The 21,922-nt window shown below is 39.2% G+C and overlaps 1 long non-coding RNA gene across 5 annotated transcripts in view; it reads right to left on the bottom strand.

Annotated features, from left to right (window-relative positions):
* The window catches only part of LOC121036066 (uncharacterized), a 56,055-nt gene that overhangs the window by 8,072 nt on the left and 26,061 nt on the right, over positions 1 to 21,922 (bottom strand). For 3 of the 5 annotated variants that reach the window (XR_005793212.1, XR_005793216.1, XR_005793213.1), the window contains exon 2: positions 7,363 to 7,446. This is a non-coding gene — a long non-coding RNA (uncharacterized LOC121036066). Of the gene's footprint in view, positions 1 to 7,362; positions 7,447 to 19,821; positions 19,926 to 21,922 lie in introns of all 5 variants that reach the window. The other 2 variants (XR_005793215.1, XR_005793214.1) reach the window with 1 other exon arrangement.

The raw sequence follows: 21,922 nt of genomic DNA on the forward strand, positions 1-21,922 counted from the left end.
ACTCTGTGCTGGCAGTGCAGTCTGCTTGGGATTCTCTCTTTCTCTCTCTCTCTCTCTGCCCCTTCCCCACTTGCACTATCTCTCAAAATAAATAAAGTTTAAAAATTTTTTTAAATAAAAATATTTTTTAAAAAATAAAAATAACCACTTTTGTTTATGATATTGACTATTACAGCATCACATGTTCAGAGTTCTTTAAATTTTTTAGGGGGTGCCTGGGTGGCTCAGTCGGTTGAGTGTCCGACTTCGGCTCAGGTCACGATCTCATGGTTCGTGGGTTCAAGCCCCACATCGGGTTCTGTGCTGCCAGTTCAGAGCCTGGAGCCTGTTTCAGATTATGTGTCTCCCTCTCTCTCTGCCCCTCCCTCGCTTGCTCTCTGTGTCTCTCTGTCTCAAAAGTAAATAAACATTAAATAAAAATTTTTTTTAATTTTTTTCATTTGAATTTGTATTACAAAAATCCCTTCATCAGAGGTAAAGAAAGAATTATTATTATACATATATATGTATAATCTCCATTCAAAAAATCCAAACATAAATTAGTGCCTTCTTTGAACCAGGAATTGTAGGAAGTACAGAAATATAATTCATAGGCATAATCTCAGTGCCTGTGAATTCAGAAATTAACTGGGGCGGGGGGGATGAAGGTGGTAAACAGACATATAAAAAGGTTAATGGCAGGGCAGTCCTGTAGGAACTCTCATCTAGAGATGAACAGAGTGTTGTGTTTACTCCGAGGAAGGCCCACCCTGGATGCAGGTGGGATGCAGGCACAATAACACAAAGGAAAGCATGCACCTTGGTTAATTTTCCTGGACTTAGTCTTCACAGAGCCATTTCCAAAGTAAACCTGGGCCATCTTACACAGAGGTTCACATTCCACACCTGGTGCTTAACCACAATGAAACCAACACAGCCACAGAATGCCCAGAGTGGGGATGCCAGGAGGAACAGGTGGCACAGATCTGAGTAAAGTTTTGATGCTCAGATCACGGCTGGCTAAGGCAGTCATAGCAAAGTACCACTGACAGGCGGTTTAACAACAGCAAGTTATTTCCTCATAGTTCTGGAGGCTAGAAGTCTAAGATCAAGGCATTGGTATGATTGGTTTCTTCGGAAGGCTTTTCTCCTTGGTTTGTGGATGGCTGTCTTCCTCTGGTATCTTCACATGGTCCTCCCTTTCTGTGTGTGTCTGTGCTTTAACCTCCTCAATAAGTACACCACAAATGACTTCATTTTACCTTAGTCACCTCTTTAAGGGTCTTATCTACAAATACTGTCACATTCTTAGGTACTGAGAGGTTAGGATTTGACAAAGATTCTCTCCTTGACCAAACTTTGGTCAGGCTCTTCTGAGCTCTCTTTTTCACTAGGCCTGACCTTGGGCTACTATGTCCTTCCTTGTAGAATATTTCTAGCAAGAATCTTGCTAAGTCAGTTTAACAAGAAACCCTCATTTTCAATATCTGATCACCCTCAATATCTGATCGGGTTCCTCACCATCTACCTTCCCCCAGATGATATCTGACCACCCTGGCCTGCCTTCAACAAGAATCTCGTCAGGCTGGTTTAGACAGAATCCTCTCTTACCTATAGTATTTCCTCTCGGTAACGTTCTGACCATCAACCCCCAACCCCACTTCTTAGCTACAAATTGCCATTTTTCTTTGTATTTGAAGTTGAGCTCAGTCTCTCTCCCCTACTACAAAACCCCATTGTCCTGGTTCCTATACCTATTGTGATAGTCTCCCTGAATAAACATTGACTTACTGTTTCTTAACAAGGGTCATGAATAATTTTCTCTTTAACAGATTTCAACATAGGAACTTTGGAGGGGATGTAATTCAGCCTACATAACATAAGGTCTCAAAACTTTGGGGAAGGTATAGTGAGGAAGCTCCAGCTGTGAATTCTCCAGCTATGAATTCCTCCTTCAGGGATGGTCTGGGGATTGGGGGAGGGGGAGTGGTGGAAGTGGGGGCAGAGGAAGAGAAAGGGAGAGGGGGGAGAGAGGAAGGGAGGGAGAGAGAAGATTCTTACTTTTTTTATATAGAATTAAAAAAAAATGTTTATTTATTTATTTTGAGAGACAGCCCACACAAACGAGAAGGGGAAGGGCAGAAAGACAGAAAGACAGACAGAGAAAGAGAGAGAGAGAGAAAGAATTCCAAGCACTGCACTGTCAGCATTGAGCCTGACATGGGGCTCATCTCATGAATCATGAAATTATTACCTAAGCCTAAATCAAGAGTGAGACACTTAATCAACTGAACTACCCAGTGCCGCAGATTCTTAGTTTTTTAGAGCTCTATAGGAGAACATCAATTGGCTGGGGCAACCTGAAGATCTGCATTGGGGAGTAAGGAGAGGAATGGGACAAAGTGATTGTGATCCTGTAGGACCACATTTCTGTGTGGCTTAAGAAAAATAAGCTCAAGGGAAAACAAAATCAATAAATGCAGTGACATTCTGCCATATGTATCTCATGGCAATTAAAACTCCCACTACTATTCCACCACCAAAGAATCATTTTTATAACTATTACCAGTCATTGATTGCTCACTAGTTTAGCCCAGCAGAGAAGCTAAGGGCAAGTGCCCTAGGGTCACACAACCTTGTATTTGAGTTTCAGCTCTACCATTTACCATGTGACCTTGAACAATTCAACTTTTCTGTGCTTCATTTTTTCATCTGGAAAATTTGAATAATGACTGTGTCTTCCTCAGAAGGCTCTAGTAAGGATTACATAAGACAGTAAAGATTACTGTTATTTATTACTGTTTTTCAAGGGCTACATATAGTAGATATTTAACATATTTTATCTATTTTAATCTCCTACAAAAATCCTTTGAGGTACATATATCATCAGCCCCATAGCCTTGTAGTATCTCACCTACCCCTGCTGTCACTGAGGACAATTTCCATGAGGAGATTCATGAAAGATTTGTTCCCTAAAACTGATGGTAAGAGTAGATTCAAGATCAGTTCCTTCCTCTCTTCTTTGGATAGTACATTCTATCATGTGTATAGCTGCTCCTCTGGTACAGTTCCTATGACAACCTCTCTGGGATATTTTTCTGCTCAGCCATAGTACTGGTGGCTCTTCTTGTTACCAAAAAAAAAAAAAAAAAAAAAAAAAATCCATCAAATAAAGCCTTACATAAAGGGCTTTGTTAATGGGGAATCTCATAAAGGAGCCGTGATGCTACATCAACCAAGGTAGTAAATTGCTTTAAACTGTTTTTGTTTAAATGTTATAAAGCCCCATATACACTCACTGTCTCCAACACAATAATTGAGAACATGTATAATTAGATCTCGTAGTTACCAGTACAGTGCAAAACATAAGTACAGTTTCACTTTGATGTTGGAGCTTTTAAAAAATATTTTTCTTGATATTTCTTTTGGTTTTATTGTCTGTTGTAATTTGCTTTACCACAGTATGTAAACATTGGGAACTATGTGTGCACAATTTAATTCTAATCTACCTGTGCCCTAGTGGTCAATTAGCATGTGAAGTGACCAAACAGAGTTAAAATCCTAAGAATTTGCCAGGTGGCATTCAAAGGTATTTTTGTCAAAATCACTTTCAGAAGCTTTACTACTGAGCATGTTAGAATTTCTAATTGGCAAAATTAGTGGAGTTTAAGTTATGTGATCGTTAGGCGTTGGGTATCTCTACCTTTGCAGGAACAACGTATATGTAAGTACCTACCCAGGCCAGTACTTCATACCAGGGGGACAGCTGGTATGGCCCTGCACCTCTGTCATCAGTGGATGATCTTGTCATCTGATCTGACCAAAAGGCCTGACCCTCCCTCCAGCAGACCATGCCTGTCTTCATCTTGGAGACAGCCTTGCATGAAGAGGCTGGTCATCGTGTCAAGGGTTGAGACTGATAATATTCCAAACATACCCAGGCTGTATGATTGTTTTCTGTCTGTTGCTTGCTTAGAATACCGTGGTCTGAAATGTGCTTCTTGCTACAATTGCCAGACAAAAAAGTGGTGGGTTGGAAACACAGAGCTGACATTCCCTGTAACTGCTGGAGACTTCTGATAAAGTTCAAAATTACCTGACATTCATGCAACAAAAAACTGGGTGAAGGTGGTTCAAATTCTCATACTCTGTTGTTCAACACAAACCTCAAAATAATCCTGTATACCTGAATTTCCTCCCGCTACACTGTCATTTGTCTTCATTGACGGGCTCATTGATCTCTATGTAAGTGTAGTCTACTGATCAGAATATCATCTTCAGGCAACGTAGGAATGCTTTTGTTTTCATAACCATCATTCAGGTACTAAGTCATGAATCCTCATGCTAGCTCCCAGACTCTTTTTTTTTTCTTGTAAACAGATTTTATTTCTTAGACCAGTTTTAGGTTCACAGCAAAAGTGAGTAGAAGGTACTGAGATTTCTCATTATCCTCTCATATACACACATAGCCTCTCCCACTGTCAACATCCCCCATCAGAGTGGCCCATTTGTTACAACTGGTGAACTATATTGACACATCACTATCACCTAAAGTGAATAATTTACATTAGGGTTCACTCTTGGTGCTGTATATATTGTATGGATTTTGACCAAATGCATAATAACATATATCCACCATTTCAGTATCATACAGAATAGTTTCAATGACCTGAAAATGCTCTGTGTTCTACCCTTCATCCTTCCTTTCCTTTATTCCCTGGCAGCCAGTGATCTTTTTATTGTCTCCATAGTTTGCCTTTTCCAGAATGTCATATAGAAGAAAGCACACAGTATGTAGCCTTTGCAGATTAACTTCTTTCACTTACTAGTATGCATTTACAGTTCCTCCATGTCTCTTCATAGCTGGATAGTTCATTTCATTTATTGTTGAATAACATTCCTTTGGCTGGATGTAACACGGTTTGTTTATCCATTCACTTATGAAAGGACATCTTGATTGCTTCCAAGTTTTGGCAATTATGAATAAAGCTGCACATTTGTGTGCAGGTTTTTTTTTTTAATGTTTTATTTACTTTTGAGAGAGAAAGAGAGAGACAGAGTACTAGCAGGAGAGGGGCAGCAAGAGAGGGAGACACAGAATCTTAAGCAGGCTCCAGGCTCCAAGCTGTCAGCACAGAGCCCCGCTCAGGACTCAAATTCATGAATCGCAAGATCATGACTTGAGCCGAAGTCGGACACTTAACCCACTGGGCCACCTAGGCGCCCCTCACGTGCAGGTTTTTGTACAAACATAAATATTCAACCCCTCCGGGTAAGTACTAAGGAATGCCATTGCTGAATCATACAGTAAGAGTATGATTAGCTTTATAAGAAACCACCAAACTGTCTTCCAAAGTGGCTGTACTATCTTGTATTCCCACCAGCCATGAATGAGAGTTCCTGTTGCTCCATACTCTCGTCAGCATGTGTTCTGGGTGTTCTGGATTTTGGCCATTCTAATAAGTGTATAGTTGTAGCTCATTATTGTTTTATGTTTTCTCTTCATTTGTTTTAAATTTATTTATTTATTTTTTAAGAGAGAGAGAGAGAGAATGAATGCGAGTGGGGGGAGGGGGTGGCAGAAAGGGAGAGAGAGAATCCCAAGCAGGCTCTGCACTGTCAGCACAGATCCTGATGTAGGGCTCCATATCACAAACCATGAGATCAAGACCTGAGCTGAAATTAAGAGTCTTAATTAATTTGAATGAATTTGAATGAATTAATTTGAATTTAATGAAATTAAGAGGCTTAACTGACTGAGCCACCCAGGCACCCCTCATTATTGTTTTAATTTACATTTCCTTAATGACATAGGCTTATTTGCTATTTGTATATCTTCTTTGGTAAGACATCTTTTCAGGTTTTGCCAATTTTTTAAATCAGGTTGTTCATTTCTTATTGTTGGGTTTGTAGTTTTTAAGTTTATTTATTTATTTTGAGAGAGACACAGACAACACAAGTGGGGGAGGGGCAGAGAGAAAGGGAGAGAGAGAAAGAAAGAGAGAGAGAGAGAGAGAGAGAAAATCCCAAGCAGGCTCCAAACTGCCAGCACAGAGCCCCATGTGGGGCTCAAATTCATGAAACTGTGAGATCATGACCTGAGCTGAAACCAAGAGTCAGATGATTAACCAACTGAGCCACCCAGGCACCTTGTTGTTGAGTTTTAAAACTTCTCTGTATTATTTCAGGTAACAATCCTTTTTCAGATATATCTTTTGTAAAGATTTTCTCTCAGTCTGTGGCTTGTCTTAACATTCTCTTGACCAGAGTCATTTTTAATGTAGTAAAAACATGCATATTTGTTTGTGCATTGGATTTATTTACTCTTTCATCCATTCAGCATGTGTTTATTAAGTACCTGATAAGTATGAGGCACTGTGCCAGGCATGCAAAAGGCAGGGGTAACCAACAGAGGCACTGGGTTGCATTTGCCTCTAAGTCAGAGCAACTCACATTTTAAATCCTATAACTTGTATTCCACCCTTTGTCATTTATCCTCTGACATATTATGGAGCCTGTCCTCTCCTCTTTATTCACACAGACTACCCTGATTGTTCTCCTTAACATGGTAGATGCTCACACCTAACTAGTCTCATTTTAGAGTGAGAAAAATTCCTTCCAATTCCTTCTCTATGTGGGTGACAATTATCCGTCTAAATTTTAAATACAATCAGGTCACATTTTTGGTTAAAAAAAGCATGTATGACCTATAGCTGGAACAGGCATCAGTTTTATTCCACAAAACTGGAATGTAAGAAACATCATTTCTCGGGGCGCCTGGGTGGCGCAGTCGATTAAGCGTCCGACTTCAGCCAGGTCACGATCTCGCAGTCTGTGAGTTTGAGCCCCGCGTCGGGCTCTGGGCTGATGGCTCGGAGCCTGGAGCCTGTTTCCGATTCTGTGTCTCCCTCTCTCTCTGCCCCTCCCCCGTTCATGCTCTGTCTCTCTCTGTCCCAAAAATAAATAAACGTTGAAAAAAAAATTTTTTTTAAAAAGAAACATCATTTCTCTTAACTTCTCTAAAATAGTTAAATTATGCTGAACTCTCTGCTACTTAGTTGGGGAGAAAGTCAATTTCAGTCTTCTATTTATTTGTTTTATTTTTATTTAGATTCAAGTTAGTTAACATACAGTGTAGTCTTAGCTTCAGGAGAACCCACTGATTCATCTCTTACATATGACACCCCCAGTGCTCATCTCAAAAAGTGCCCTCCTTAATGCCGGTCACCCATTTAACCCATCCCCTCCAGCCACCCACCCCCAATTTCAGTCTTTTTATTAGGCTTATTCTTTCCACCAAGAATCTTTTGAAATTCACAAGGATCTCACAAAATACATTCAAGAATGGCCCTCTGGTCTTAGTCTACAATGATCATTACTAACCTTCTCCTTGGCTGTATCCAGGTGGTCCTATTGTCAAGTCTAGCTCTTTAGAGAAAGAGTTTTGGCCGAGCAATAGAAAAGCCTCTGAAATAAGGAAAAACTAAAGTTAATCACCTTCTCTGGTGGGAGAAAATAAAAATACATAAAACAAGAGAAACAAAAACATTAAAATTTCAAGTTATCCTGACCTATGGAGAGCCCAAACTTCATAGTTGGCAGCTACAAGATATACCTACACTTCCCAATTTCACCTTCATCCTAAGGTGTGGCTGGAGCAGGTTCTCAACAGCTCATAGGAGCCAAGTGTGAATTTTTCAGGAATGTCGTGAGACAATGTTTAACAGAGCTATTATTAAAAATCAAATTATATAAATCTCACTCCCTCTCCCCTCCTGCCTCCCTAGAGAGCCCTCCCATCCCATCTGAGCTCCCAAAGCACTTTAAACGTGCTTGTATACAGTGAGTCTGACATTGTTCCTGTTGTTTTCACTAAAATATCCCGCAGAATATGAGTTTGTCAGTAAGATTTTTTATTTGTATTTGTCTCCCTTGCTCCTAGCAGAGGGCCTAAAACATGGTAGGAATTCCATAACTGTTTGGTGAGTGAGAGAGGGAATGACTTGAAGGTTAAACCTATTCCCTTCCTGGTATCTTGGGATCAGCCCTCTATCCAGCAGCACTGTTTCCTAGATCAGGCTCTGCATGTCCTTCCATTCTTTAATCAGTCACCACAGGAAAAGACTGGTTTCCCTCCAAAAGAGAGGTAACTTCCATTCTCCAGGGCTTTCACTCTAGGGGAGGGTTAAAATGCAGATGAAATACAAGTAGTAAAGAAGCAAAGAACCTTTAACAGTTCCCTGAAGTAAAGAAAGCAAATTAGAAGCTCAACATCCATACATAAGGCCATGTGGTACATGAGCCTGACATGGAAAATTCATGTGGCTGGTTGGTAAACCAGTGCAGGGTTGTCTTCAGCCCAATTAACATTTTGCAGGGAGGAAGTAGATTTGGTAAAAACTATGGGAATGTTTTATTGGTGTGTTGATAGGTGGACAAAATGGCCAGGAGGGTTGTTCATTGCATAGATACAACTGGGAAACACTCTTTTCCTCCTTTAGAAGAGTGTCATGAACATTTTGGAAAATTCGTGACAGAAATGTGTCAAAGACCAAAAATACAAAGATTGAAAATGATTGCTTTTGATTTTAGACTATGCAACCCCAAGTACAGAACTGCTTGACCTCATTTCTGATTCCATAAACAGCTTTGGGGAAATTGTCATTGCTTTGTCCTAGTCTTCCCAGAACAAGAACCAAATATCCCTAAGGATACCAAATGACACTACCACCCCACCACCAAGCTGGCAATGGCAAAGACGTAGGCTATTTGCAGAGAGCACGCCGCCTCTGCTGTGAGTGGGCAGTAAACTACCCGGGAGATTCGTGCTGCTTGCCTGGAGACTGGGTTGCTAGGTGCCTCTGAAGTAGTGAGACCGAGAGGTGTGCATTATTCCCCCCACACTTCTTATTTTACACTGTGACAGTTGTAGCTTGGAAACAGAAGCAAAGAATAGCGTCTATAGTGTTAGGAATAATGGCCAGCCAAGTGCCCTATGGGGCAGAAGGAACAGAGTTGAGGCTTTTATCAGGAGTAGAAGAAAAAAGTAATGTGATTTGGTTTCATCATAATTGCTTAAGCAGCCTTGGTGAGAACTAATTGTGAGTTCATCTGGCTCCAGAGAAACCCCACCTCTTCCCTCTCCAGAATGGTACTAAAATATCAGCATTGCATCACCAGAAATCACTCCCATTGGTGGCCTTTCTTAAGGAGAGCAGCATGCTCTGTCTCTCTGAAAGCCACTGGAATCTGTATAGACCTAGGAATTTATATCTTTCCAAGACAAATAAAATATTCCTGGCACTCACTTGTCACTTGAAAACTCAGAGTGCTTGCCCATTATTATATCATAGAGGAAGCATTGTTTTAAAAATGTGGGAGTAATGAAATGCAGAGAAGGAAATGAAGGGACAAGTTAGACCCTACATCACTACATAGTCCTGCCATTGTTGGACTCAGGGGAAGTCCTGGGTTTTAAAACCAGACTGTTCACTGATAATATCTTAACACTCCTGGGCTCTCTCACCAGCTTCCAGTAGCCCTAAAGAGACAAGTACTTTTGTTTTTTAAGTTTATTTATTTATTGAGAGACAGACAGACAGAGAGAGAAAGAGAGAGAGAGAGGGTGAGTGCATGGGGGAGGAGCAGAAAGATAGGGAGAGAGAGAATCCCAAGCAGGCCCTTTGCTGTTAGCTCAGAGCCCGATGAGGGGCTCGATCTCACAAATCATGAGATCATGACCTGAACCAAAATCAAGAGTAGAACGCTTAACCAACTGAGCCACCCAGGCACCCCAAGACAAGTACTTTTGCTCAGAAAGTTGGTCACCTAATTCTCAAAAGAGCAGAGCTAACATTGGAAGTCATCAGCTAGGACTTGGATTTCATCTATGTTAGTAGCCCAAAATAAAATCTAGCTGAAAGCTAAGTAATGCTGCTATAATATGCTTATTTGGATTCTATGTGAAATCTGAGAATGAGGCAAGTGGATATACAGTAGTAGAAAGAACATGGATTCAAGTCCTGGGTTCAATCTGAGTCCAAATCTTGACTCTGATGCCTACTAACTATTTGTAAGTTACTTGCTTCCTCTGAGTGTCAGATTCAACTGAGAAATTAGATAAGAATATCAGTTCCCTTGCAGGATCTATGTAGGATGCAAAATAATATGTAAAGCGCCTCCACGGCATTTGGAACAGAGGATGTACAAGATAAGTGGTGGCACACATCACAGTTCTGTATCATGGTAAAATAAAGCATAATCTGAATGCCTCCACATATGTGGCACTGTGGAGGTTACAAAGACATATCAAGCATGACTCCTGTCTTCTGAACCATCACAATTTAGTTAGATGCTAAGGGGAGAGCAGCAGACAGGGAGTAAGGACTATCTGAAGCAAAGTACCAACCACACACTGTAGAATTAGATATTTAACTGTGAGGTACAGATTTGAGGCAGAGTAAGAGTTTATGGAAAAGGCAGAACAACGTGGCTGGGGTGCTGGCTTTAAGCACTAAACAGAAAAACAAGCACAAGTGTGATTTCTTGACCACAAAGATTTACACAGAAGTCAAATTCTAGATTTAACAAAATCAGAAGAGCAATCTACTGAAAAGGGGTTCATTTTAGCATCCAAAGGTCATGTTAGCAAAACCAGGCAGCTCTGGTGGCTTATGCCCCAAGGTCACAATCTTGGAGAAGACCGGAGCACTTTGAAAGTTCTAAGCATGGACCTTGACTGGCCTTACCTATAGTGGATAGGAGATGAATGACCATCTTTATTTTGCATGGAAAGTCATCTTAGAGTTAGAAAATGAGGAGCATAAATAAATCATCCAACTCCATATAAGGTCCAAACTGAAATAAATTTAAAACATATCATTTTAGGGGCTCCTGGCTGGCTCAGTCAGTTAAGTATCCAACTTCGGCTCAGGTCATGATCTCGCAATCTGTAAGTTCGAGTCCCATGTTGGGCTCTGTGCTCATGGAGCTTGCTTCCAGTTCTGTGTCTCCCTCTCTCTGACCCTTCCCTAATCACACTCTGTCTCTCTCTCTCTCTCTCTCTCTCTCTCTCTCTCTCTGTCTCAAAAATAAACATAAAAAAAAAAACCCACATTACTTTATAAAGTTAAATGGTTTACTCTGCCCATAACTCTACTGACCTCGCTTGTCATATATTCTTTTAAATATTTGGGGCACCTGGGTGGCTCAGTCGGTTGGGCGTCCGACTTCAGCTCAGGTCGTTCTCATGGTTCGTGGTTTCCAGCCCCGCATTGGGCTCTGTGCTGACAGCTCGGAGCCTGGAGCCTGCTTCGGATTCTGTGTCTCCCTCTCTCTGGCCCTCCCCTGCTCATGCTCTGTCTCACTCTCTCTCTCAAAAATAAAATAAAAAGACATTAAAAAAAATTTAAATATATGTTGGGCTTATGCCCAATTCCATAAATATGGATGAACAAAAAATATTACTTTATTTTCTGCAAATCATGGTAATCTGAATATGCACCCCCACAAAAATCTAACCATCATTATTGACCTCTGCTCAGTGGGAGACAAGGAAAGAAAACACACTAGTGCTGACTAGGTTACACCCATGCTTTATATTTTTATATAGATTTGCCTAAATACAATATTAACTTGAATATAAATGATGCTTTCTCAAAAATTATCCCAAAGAAATAGAAGGAATTGACTTGTATTTGAGTCTTTACAAAGTCTTTCCTGTTACAGGGGGGCCTGTTTAATTAATTCAAAAAGGTAATTACATATATTTGAATAGATGGCATAGTTTTACCCAAATTTTTTCTTAGAGATAAAAATCTACCTAATATTTGAACCTGATCAAAGTCTCTCCTGTTATGGGAGACCTATTCAATTATCCTGATTCAGTCTCAGTAGATGTTTAAAATGCTTATAGAAGTCAGCTGATGGAGTTTATTTTTTTTTAATGCAAAAACATTTTACAAATTTGAAATTATTCTGGGAGGTATGATTTCTAAATTAACAATAGTTGGATGACATTGTAGATAATCCTTTTCCCCAAATTCATATGCTGAAATCTTAACCGTCAAAGTGATGATATTAGGAGGTAGGGCATTTCGGAGGTGATTAGGTCATGAGGTGGAGCCTCTCATCAATGGGATTAGTGTTCTCACCAGACACTAAATCTGCCAGCACCTTGATCTTGGACTTCTCAGCTTCCAAAACCACAGGAAATAAATGCTGGTTGTTTAAGTCAGTCTACGGTACTTTTGTTATAGCAGCCTGAATGGGCAAAGACAACCCACATATGAAACAACTTAACTGTGGAGTAAAGATGATGACTGAACATGCACATTTATTTTTTATACTTTTCTGAAATCCCACTAAAACATGATAAATATTATTTTTCCAAAACATCAAATCATAAGGACAAAGTATGAGGAAAGACATAATATCAAAAAGTGGGGGGGGGGGGGGGGGGGGGGAAAGCTGAGAAGCATTGATTACAAACAAGCTTTGGGAACTGATGGCACTAGACAGCTCTGGAAATAGCGCTGAAGGTAGAACCAAGAAGAAGACACAGTTAGAGCCTCAAATCCCCTATTTACCCACAACAAAAGCCTATAAGTTTATCTTCTAGAAAAGCTAAGCCAGAGAACTCTGGGAGAGTTGGGGGGTGCTGCTATACTAAGCAGAAAATTAAGAATAGGTGGCTGTTGGCATATTGGGAATGAAAATCATCCCTGCCCCCAGTCCTCCATCTCTATGTGGCTCTCAGAATGGTAGCAATCAAAGCCTAACCTTCCAGAAAAACATTCAAAGATCTTTCTCTAGGGGCACCTGGGTGGCTTAGTTGGTTAAGGGGCTGACTCTTGATTTCAGCTCAGGTCATGGTCTCATGGTTCATGAGTTTGAGCCCCACATCAGGTTCTGTGCTGACAGCTGGAACCTGCTTGAGTTTCTTTCTCTCTCCCTCTCTCCCTGCCCCTTCCTGACTCTCTCTCTCTCTGTCTCTCTCTCAAAATAAATAAACTTAAAAAAAAAAAAGTTCTCTCTCTAATGAATCCAACTCAATTCATTAAGGAAAAAATTCAAAGAGAAACCATAGGCCTGTATTGTCCAATATAGTAGCTACTAGTCACTTGTAATGATTTACATTAAAACTTTGATTAATTAAATTAAGTAAAATTTAAGCATCAGTTCCTCAGTGGCACTAGTGATTGACACATAGTGGCTATGATATTGGACAGTGTACATATAGAACATGTGCATCATTGAATACAGTTATATTAGATAGCACTCTTCCAGACAGACCTCCCTACAACAAAGCCAGCAATCTCTGCTATCACACTCTAAGTGTGCCACACTCTTAAATATGTGCAAACGCAAAGGATCACCGGATACTTAAGACATCTTTAATACAAAAAACAGAGAATACAGTTACAGTATAAGCAAACTGGAAGAATCAGACAATATAAGAGAAGAAAACATTTTATTATTAACATCTTCATGGAGGTAAGACTCTGTTTCAATGAAACAAGTATAGCCTGTTTTAAAAAAATCAGTAAATAAACATATGATATTAGAAATTTAAAAAATAACAATGGCATAAATGAAAAACTCAATAAAAGTGTCAGAAGATAAAAACTGGAGAAATCCCTCAGAAAGCAGAGCCAAAAAAGATAAAGAATGGAAAAGAGGAGAAAAAAAAATGAGAAAATTAGAAGACAAATTCACAAGGTCAACATTAGATGAAAGGAGTTCCCAAGAAACAGCACAGAGAAAATGAAGGGAGAAAGTTACTTATGAAACATTTCAAGTGTATTTCCCAGAACAGAATGACCTAAGTATGCAGACTAAAAGAGAATCCAGAGTACCCAGGCAAGCCACACCAAAGTCATGTCATTGTGAAATCTTAAAACACTGGGACAAAGGCAAGCTTCCAGGTGGGGGGCTGGGGATAGATGTTCACCTAAAAAGATGGAGAATATGAATAGCTTTGGATTTTTCAGCAGCACACTGGAAGTAGAAGACCAACACCTTAAAAATTCTGAGGAAAAATATTTCTCAACAGATGTCTCTATTCAGCCAAACTGTCAGTTAAGTATGAGGAAGAATAAGGATGTTTTCAGATACTCAGTGTATCAAAAATTTTACATTACCTGTACCCTCTGTCAGATAATCACTTAAAAGCTATGCTTCACAGCGGGTAGACCAAAAACAAGGAAGACATAAGACCCTGGAGTCAGGAATTCTACAGGTGAGAGAGGTAGAAGAAATTACAAGATCCTGGTCAAGAGCAATCCCATGGTCATAGGTGTGGAGAGGCCCTGAAGATAGCCTTTCTAGATTAGGGCAGGTTAGGGTGCTTCAAGGATATGCAAAGCCAGAATAACGTACGTGTCTGAACATACCAAGAAGAGATTTAAGCAACTGGCAGATAGTTGCAGTTAGAAATACACAGAAAACTAATTTTAAACAATTTCAGGACAATTTTTTAATCCAGGAGAAACATAGCTGTGAGTGGGAGGAATAATCATACTTGTATTAATCATTACATTCTACAAGGCATAGCTGTGAATAATAGCATTTATCATAATAATAATAATGCAATAATTTTTTCTCCAACCCAAATTATGAAATAACTATAGAAGAAATGTGGGGAGCAAAAAAAAAATAGGCATGTGACAGAGTGAGGTATAGGCATGAGGACTAAAGAAAAATTATCATCTTCCAAAATGGGATATATTAATATCAATAGATAATGACTGAAATTAAAAAAATCAAGAATAAAAATTTTATTTACAAAAAGGAAGGTCATATACCCAAGAAAAAAATAAAAGAGCTAAACGCGGTTGCTTCTGGGTAAAGAGAAATGGATGAGAGAGACTAAAGTTGTTTTTGTTGGTGGTGGTGGTGGTTTTTTATTATCCTGTTATTTTATTATTTAAGCCTTGTGCACCTATAGCTTTGATTTTTAAAAAACTGAGGGGGGAAAAGGCACAGGGAAAAAAATCTAAACCTACTGTCCAAATATTGTATGAATAACTATTTATATCTTGGTGAAATTTTCCAGCGATGGCATCATACTCAAATTCCCTTCATGCCTAAAGTTGCCATCTTCTCTTCTAAGTTTCCTGTAGGTTTTCTGTTCTGTGTCATGATTCCTGCTTCCAAACTCTTCCATTCAATTTTCCTCTGGTCCTCCCCACGTTTCAACTGCCTGCATTTCTTGCTTAGAGATATAAACCTAGTACTTCTAGATAGTCCTATATACTTAATCTGCATCTCTAATTATAATAAAATCCTTGGGAACCAGAAGTATGTCTTGTACTTCTTTGAAAACCTAGCACCTGATTCTATTCTCACAACAGTATGTACACATATGACTATTTCCTGGTGAAAATTTATTGAACATAGATGATTTGATATAGTCACTTTGTACGTGTCATCTAATTTAATGCTAAAACAACTCTGCAAAGTGAGTTTAATAATTGCTAACTTAAAGATGAAGTGTGGGGAAAATAAAGGACAGTGAAAATTTCACCATAATTCTGAGTGTAAGACAGCACATTTATTTTGTTTAAATGCAACTGAGCTGCTTAGAGTACCAATCAGCTGGCAGGAAATTCCATTTCAGTCATTTCTGGACTGACCTCCTCCATTCACATTTCCAGTTGATACAAAGGTTGGGAGTGAGGATGTCTTCTGCACTCCAACATATTGGCTTATGGTCTCCTCTGATCCCCACTGATATTTTCACTGTCCAAGGTCACATGATTTGTCCCTGAAGGAAGTTGTACTCACAACTTGAACAAAGGTCTCTGTCATCTCAGTTCCTGGCCATAGCTCCTAGAGCCCCTCTTCCCTAGCATCCTATAGCAATCCAACCAACTGGGAGTTAACAAGTAGGACCTGTGCTACCTTTTTTGGAAACCACCTAAACCCCCTTCCTCCTGCTGAACTCAAGGATTTGCTTACCTATATCCAGTTCTGTTTCCACCCCCAATACCACACCCCCAATAAAGCCCTCATCTTTATTCTCTTCCAGAGAAGAGAATGGGTCCCCACAATGGATCTAGTCTTTCAAAACAAAACCAAAAAAAAAAAAAAGGAATGAAGCTGTCCTCTGTCAACATCTGCTTTCCATTCAGCAACCCAAAGCCCTTGGGGCAAAGGAACACAATGGTTTGGCTACTTTTTTGGAATGGGAAAGGGAAAAATACCTCGTGCAGCGAAAACAAAGATTTTTTTTTTTTAATTACAGAGCAATAAAATAAAAATCCTGCCTCTAATATAAATGCACATATGCATATACAATATAAACACAGGGAAGCAGATACTTACATAATTATATTTATAATATACACAGTTGAATGAATGCCTGTGTGAAAAGATTTTCATTGTAAAAGCAGTAACTTTTATTACAATGACCTATCTTATCCTCCAGTCTTCTACTATTGCCTTTGAACCACATTCCAAACCCAGGGAAAAACATGTTTATAAAACTGCAAAGGTCAAGGCCAGTAATGGAAATTGATTTTACATGCTCAGTGGAGTGTTTTTAAAACCATGGAACAGTCTAAAGGAAAAGAAATCTATTTAATTACTTGACAGTCTTTTGTAGTCCATTAAAAAGGCTCCACAATTGTCTACCTCTCCTGAACTAACTTAACATAAATCCCTCCCATTAAAGAAGCACTTCTTAGAATTGCACAGAATGCACCCTTCTGAAAAGGTGAAAGACTCCAGAGCATGAACTCAAACTGAGAATAATGATTCCTACATGAAGACAAGTTGGTTCCTTTAAATGTTTTTAATGAGGCTGAAATTTTCACTCGAAGTTCCTGCCCAATACCTGAGTTGCTGGTCCCTTTGAACTTGTATTTTTCTCCTTTCACTGTCTGTTTGATAAGATGATGGGGAAGAAATCAATAGCTTCTGTTTCAGCAGCAATTATGGTACATTTTTGCTTTTATTCTTTTTGAATTTCAGTCTATCACGGTCAACACTGAAAGTCTTTTTCCCACATTTCAAAGCAAATTCATGGTAATTTGAAATATGATTTTACTGTAATTAACAACTAACTGCTCCTTAAATTCTTACCATTTTAGACCATTTTAGATAGGAAATAAAGAAGAAAATGGTATATAAATTAAATTCAAGGAGGTTTATATCTGACTGACTACTTGATTATACGAGCAAGTGTAAGTCAGTACTAAAACGAGTCTTCTGGGACAATTGTTCTCCAGCTAGGGGAGGTCAGACTGTAAGTTCTTCTTAAGATCATTATGTTCATTACATCATTAAGTGAATTAATTCCACTTAATTAAAATTCTTGAATAAGTACATAATCAAGCACTATCGTCTGGAATTTTAGTAGTCTTTCTAGACAAGCCATAATTAATTGATTATGCATTAACTATACCATATCTATTCTAGCATAGTAACTTGGAAACCATGGTAAATGGTTTGTACTACCACTGCTAGTTTGAAACAAATTTTATTTCAGATGCATTTATAGTGCTCTCTCCTCATACTAACATGACTTCACCATAATTGTTATGTCAAGGTAGGTTCTTATCTAAGGTTTCTTTCACCTTCTTGTCTTAACTGAAATTTAGCCTTCTCCAGATTCCTTCCCTTGCAGTCAATTCCAGTAAGGGCTGCTTCCTTCTACAAGTCCTAAACCTACAAGAGAATTGCTGTTTTCTTTTTCCAGACTGTGGTTTCCAGCTTAAACAACAACAACAACAACAACAACAACAACAACACAGCCTCAATACTACCCTATTCATTACTTTCATTCTCTAAGACTTTAGCACTTATATTGTTCCAAGAAGTCATACAGATAACCAGTAGAGGGGTGCCTGGGTGGCTCAGTCAGTTGAGCAACTGACCTTTGATTTTGGCTCAGGTCATGATCCCAGGGATGTCGGATTGAGCCCTGCATTTGTGTGGACCCTGCTTTAGATTCTCTATCCCTCTGCTCCTCTCCCTCACTTGTGCATGCTCTCTCTCTCAAAAAGAAAAGAAGAGAAAAGGAAAAAGAAAAGAAAAGGAAAGAAAAGAAAAAAAAGAAAAGAAAAGAAAAGAAAAGAAAAGAAAAGAAAAGAAAAATCAGTAAAGAAGTATTCATAAAAGCCCATGAATAGTCTCAAGAACAAGGGAGTAATCAATATCTTCAAACACTACCAAAAGTTTAAAGATTTTAAAGTGCCTGTTCGATTAGGCAATTAGGAAGTCTTTAGTAACAAAAAGAATAGTTTCAACATGGTGGTAGGGATGGTAGTCCATATCCAATGTCCAGTAAATTGAGCAATGAAGAAAAGGTCAGAAAGATGAAATCAATAAGGATAGATCAAACTTTCAAACATTGTGTTTACATATTAAAACAAATATATAAGACATTTATCTGTGGTAGAATATAGATCCAAAGCTAATTATTCTTAAGAGTGAGAATTGAGGGGGCGCCTGGGTGGCGCAGTCGGTTAAGCGTCCGACTTCAGCCAGGTCACGATCTCGCGGTCCGTGAGTTCGAGCCCCGCGTCGGGCTCTGGGCTGGTGGCTCGGAGTCTGGAGCCTGTTTCCGATTCTGTGTCTCCCTCTCTCTCTGCCCCTCCCCCGTTCATGCTCTGTCTCTCTCTGTCCCAAAAATAAATAAAAACGTTGAAAAAAAAAAAAGAGTGAGAATTGAGGATATTCATAAGAAAGCAACCAGTAGAGGGAAAGACTGAACACACAGAGGGAAGATACTTGATAAAATGAGGTCTCTGAAGAGGTGGGAAGGCTAAGAACAGGCTATGTTAAAAGATCAGGCATGAAAAGATATAAAGAATGGGATGGGAATGAAGCAAATAAAAATGGGGAAAGAGGTAACTAATTTTGTATTAGGATGTGGCAGATTACACTTTCTTTCCATATGTCCTTTAATAATGTAACCGTGTCACTCCCTCATCAAAAGATGGTCTTACCCTTGAATCTAGGCTGTGTTTAATGACTTGCTAGACCAGCAGAATGCAGTAGAACTGACATTCTGGGACTTCTAGCACTTCTAACCACATTTGGGAATACTTGATCTTGGGACATTCCCTTTCAGACCTAGACAACATGCTGTGAGCAGGCACACAGCGCCACTGGAGGCTAGTCCCATATAGGTGCTCTGCTCAATATCCCCAGCCCAGCTCTTAGCTTACAACCAACAACAGTTGCCAGCCTTGTGGGAGAGACATCTTGGGCATCCAGCCAAGTCTAATCTTCAACTGTCTATAGGCCAGGCTGACTATCTTTGGTCAAGCTGCAATCACATAAGACACCCAAAATGAGAACTACCCAGCAACCCACAGAACAACTGGAGAAAAAGAATTGTTTTAAGCCACTAAATCTTAAGCTTAGTCAAGGCTAATCAGAACATAGAAAAATGGGGAGTTAAGAGAGTTCAAGCTTTATTTCCTCTTAGTTGAGTAGAATGAAAAATGATTTGAAATAGCTAATATGCGCTAATATAAATGACACAGATAATTGATCAGAGTCATGTAGAAAAATTATTAAACACTGTCAAGGGCTCAATTCATGTCATAGACTAAATCTGTAATGACATCAATCCCCTTTATGATTTTTCTCTAGTATCATGCAAAAGATTCATATAGGTTTGAGGTTTAGCAGTGCAGATAATCAGAAAAGCAAGGGGCCAAGAGAGCAGAAGGTGGTGCTGAGAAAGTGGGTAAGCAGTAAATCAGTGCCTGGAAGCAAGAGCCTACTAATACTTTAGGCACACGGTCTAGGTCCACAAAAATGTTTTAATTTCTTTCAGAATCAGAAGAAAAAATAAACTTTTTAAGCCAAAGAAACTGTTATATTTACCTTTTATAAGTGCAATTGTAATTTTTCTTCCTTTTTTTAGTGGAGAAAGGGGCCCATCAAGGCAAAAATCCCTAGGTCTCATGAAAGTCATTATGTGGTCCTGCCTAGGAGGAGAGACAGACAATATGAGAAAAAAAAGGAGGCAGTAAGGGTCAGAGGTCTTGAGAAAACTATTATGAATATGTAGTCAAATTAGGACTGCAAGAAACATAAAAGGGTAAGGGACTGTGATGAGGGAGTGGAATGGGAGAGGTTTAAGTTTTCAGTAAAAGAGAAGGGTCTCACAGGGGATGAGAAGCTCCAGGATATGGTGGTAAGTGGTGGGAAGAGAGGTGGCTGTTGGAGAGAAGACAGCAAGGACAGTGGTGGTTGGGAGGTTGAAAAGGTTATTAGCACTGAAGTGATTCAAGATGGTGGCAGGAGTTAGAAGGACTAGGATTTTAGATGGATGAAAACTTTTTTTTTTTAACTTTTTTGTTTTGAGAGGCGGTGGTGGAGGGTAGAGAGAGAGGGGAGAGAGAATCCTAAGCAGGCTCCACTCTACAGTGCAGAGCCCAACGCAGGGCTGAATCTCTCATGAACCATGAGATCATGACCTGAGCTGATGTCAAAAGTAAGACACTTAACTGACTGAGCCACCCAGGTGCCCCAGACCAAAACTTTTCACATAAAAACTGAAGTACTGGAAGAAACAAAATTTTTTCTTAGTTGACACTTATTGACAAAATTCACATTAAGTGGAATATTGAGAAGCTCCTCAATTTTTATAATAATAAAATATATTTCAAGTATCTTTCTACCAAAACTATAGTGAATTTCTTTCCTTTTTTTAATTGAAGTAAAATTGACATAAAATATTATATTGGTTTCAGGTGTACCACATAATGATTTGGTATTTTTATATAATGCAAAATGATCACAATGTCTAGTCAATGTCCATCACCACATGTTTACAAAGTTCTGGTGTGCATGTGATGAGATCAAGATCTACTCTCAACAACTTTCAAATATACAATACAGTATTATTAACTATGGTCACCATGTTGCACAGGAATTTTTAAAATCAATTTCAAAATAGGAAAAGTATAAGCATGATATAAAATATAGATAGCAAAATGGAGAGATTGGTAAATAACATATGAATAAAATTGTTCTACACAACAAACACCAAAACCAAATGACCATTCAACAAACTAGGAAAAAATATATTTCAATTCATATATCAGTAGAGGTCTATTTTCCTTATAATGTAAAAATCTGCAACAAAACACTACAAAGATAGGTAAGGGTTCTGCCCCCAGTTCCAATGTGTGAGGTTTTTTTCCCACTCCACCAATCAAGCCTCTGACACCAACTAGGTGTCCTACAATTCAACTCAATTCTGATACCACCCAGAGATAACATCAGATTCCACAGGTTAAGGGCTCAGTCCCACAAGACTACCCTCCACTGCAGATACCAATCACAAGTTCAGGTTAACAGTGCTTCTGACTGGCCAGCTATAAATTCAAGTTCCCACAACTCCCTCCTTAGGTTTGATTAATTTGCTAGAGCAGCTCACACAACTCAGGAAACCCATTTACCCACAAGATTACAGTTTATTACAAGAGATATTAAAGGATACAATCAACAAGCAGATGACGAGATATATAAGGTAAGGTCTCAAACAAAGGATCTTCTGTCCTAGTGGAGTTTGGGGCCCAGCATGGTGGCACATGGAAGAGTTCTGTTTCACCAACCTGTTAGCTCCCTGAACCAACTCCTTTCGGATTTTTATGGAGTCTTCATTACATAGGCATAATGGATGAAATCATTGGTCATTGGTGATTGATTCAACCTCTGTTCCCCTTCTCCTCTCCAGAGGTCAAGGAGATGGGACTGAAAGTGCCAACCCTCTAATCACATGGTTGGTTCTCCTGTATGTATGCATACATACATACACATATGTATACATATGTGTATGTATGTATGCATATGATTCTGTTTCCATAAAATATCTCTGGAAGGATATCCAAAAATTGATGATAGTTCCTTTCAGACAGAGGGCAGTGGGGGACTGGAAGACATAAGAGGAAGACAATTTTCATTTCACTTTCTTTTT

Source organism: Herpailurus yagouaroundi, unplaced genomic scaffold (genome assembly GCF_014898765.1).
Source record: "Herpailurus yagouaroundi ecotype Mexico unplaced genomic scaffold, PumYag 162, whole genome shotgun sequence".
NCBI classification, from domain to species: domain Eukaryota; kingdom Metazoa; phylum Chordata; class Mammalia; order Carnivora; family Felidae; genus Herpailurus; species Herpailurus yagouaroundi.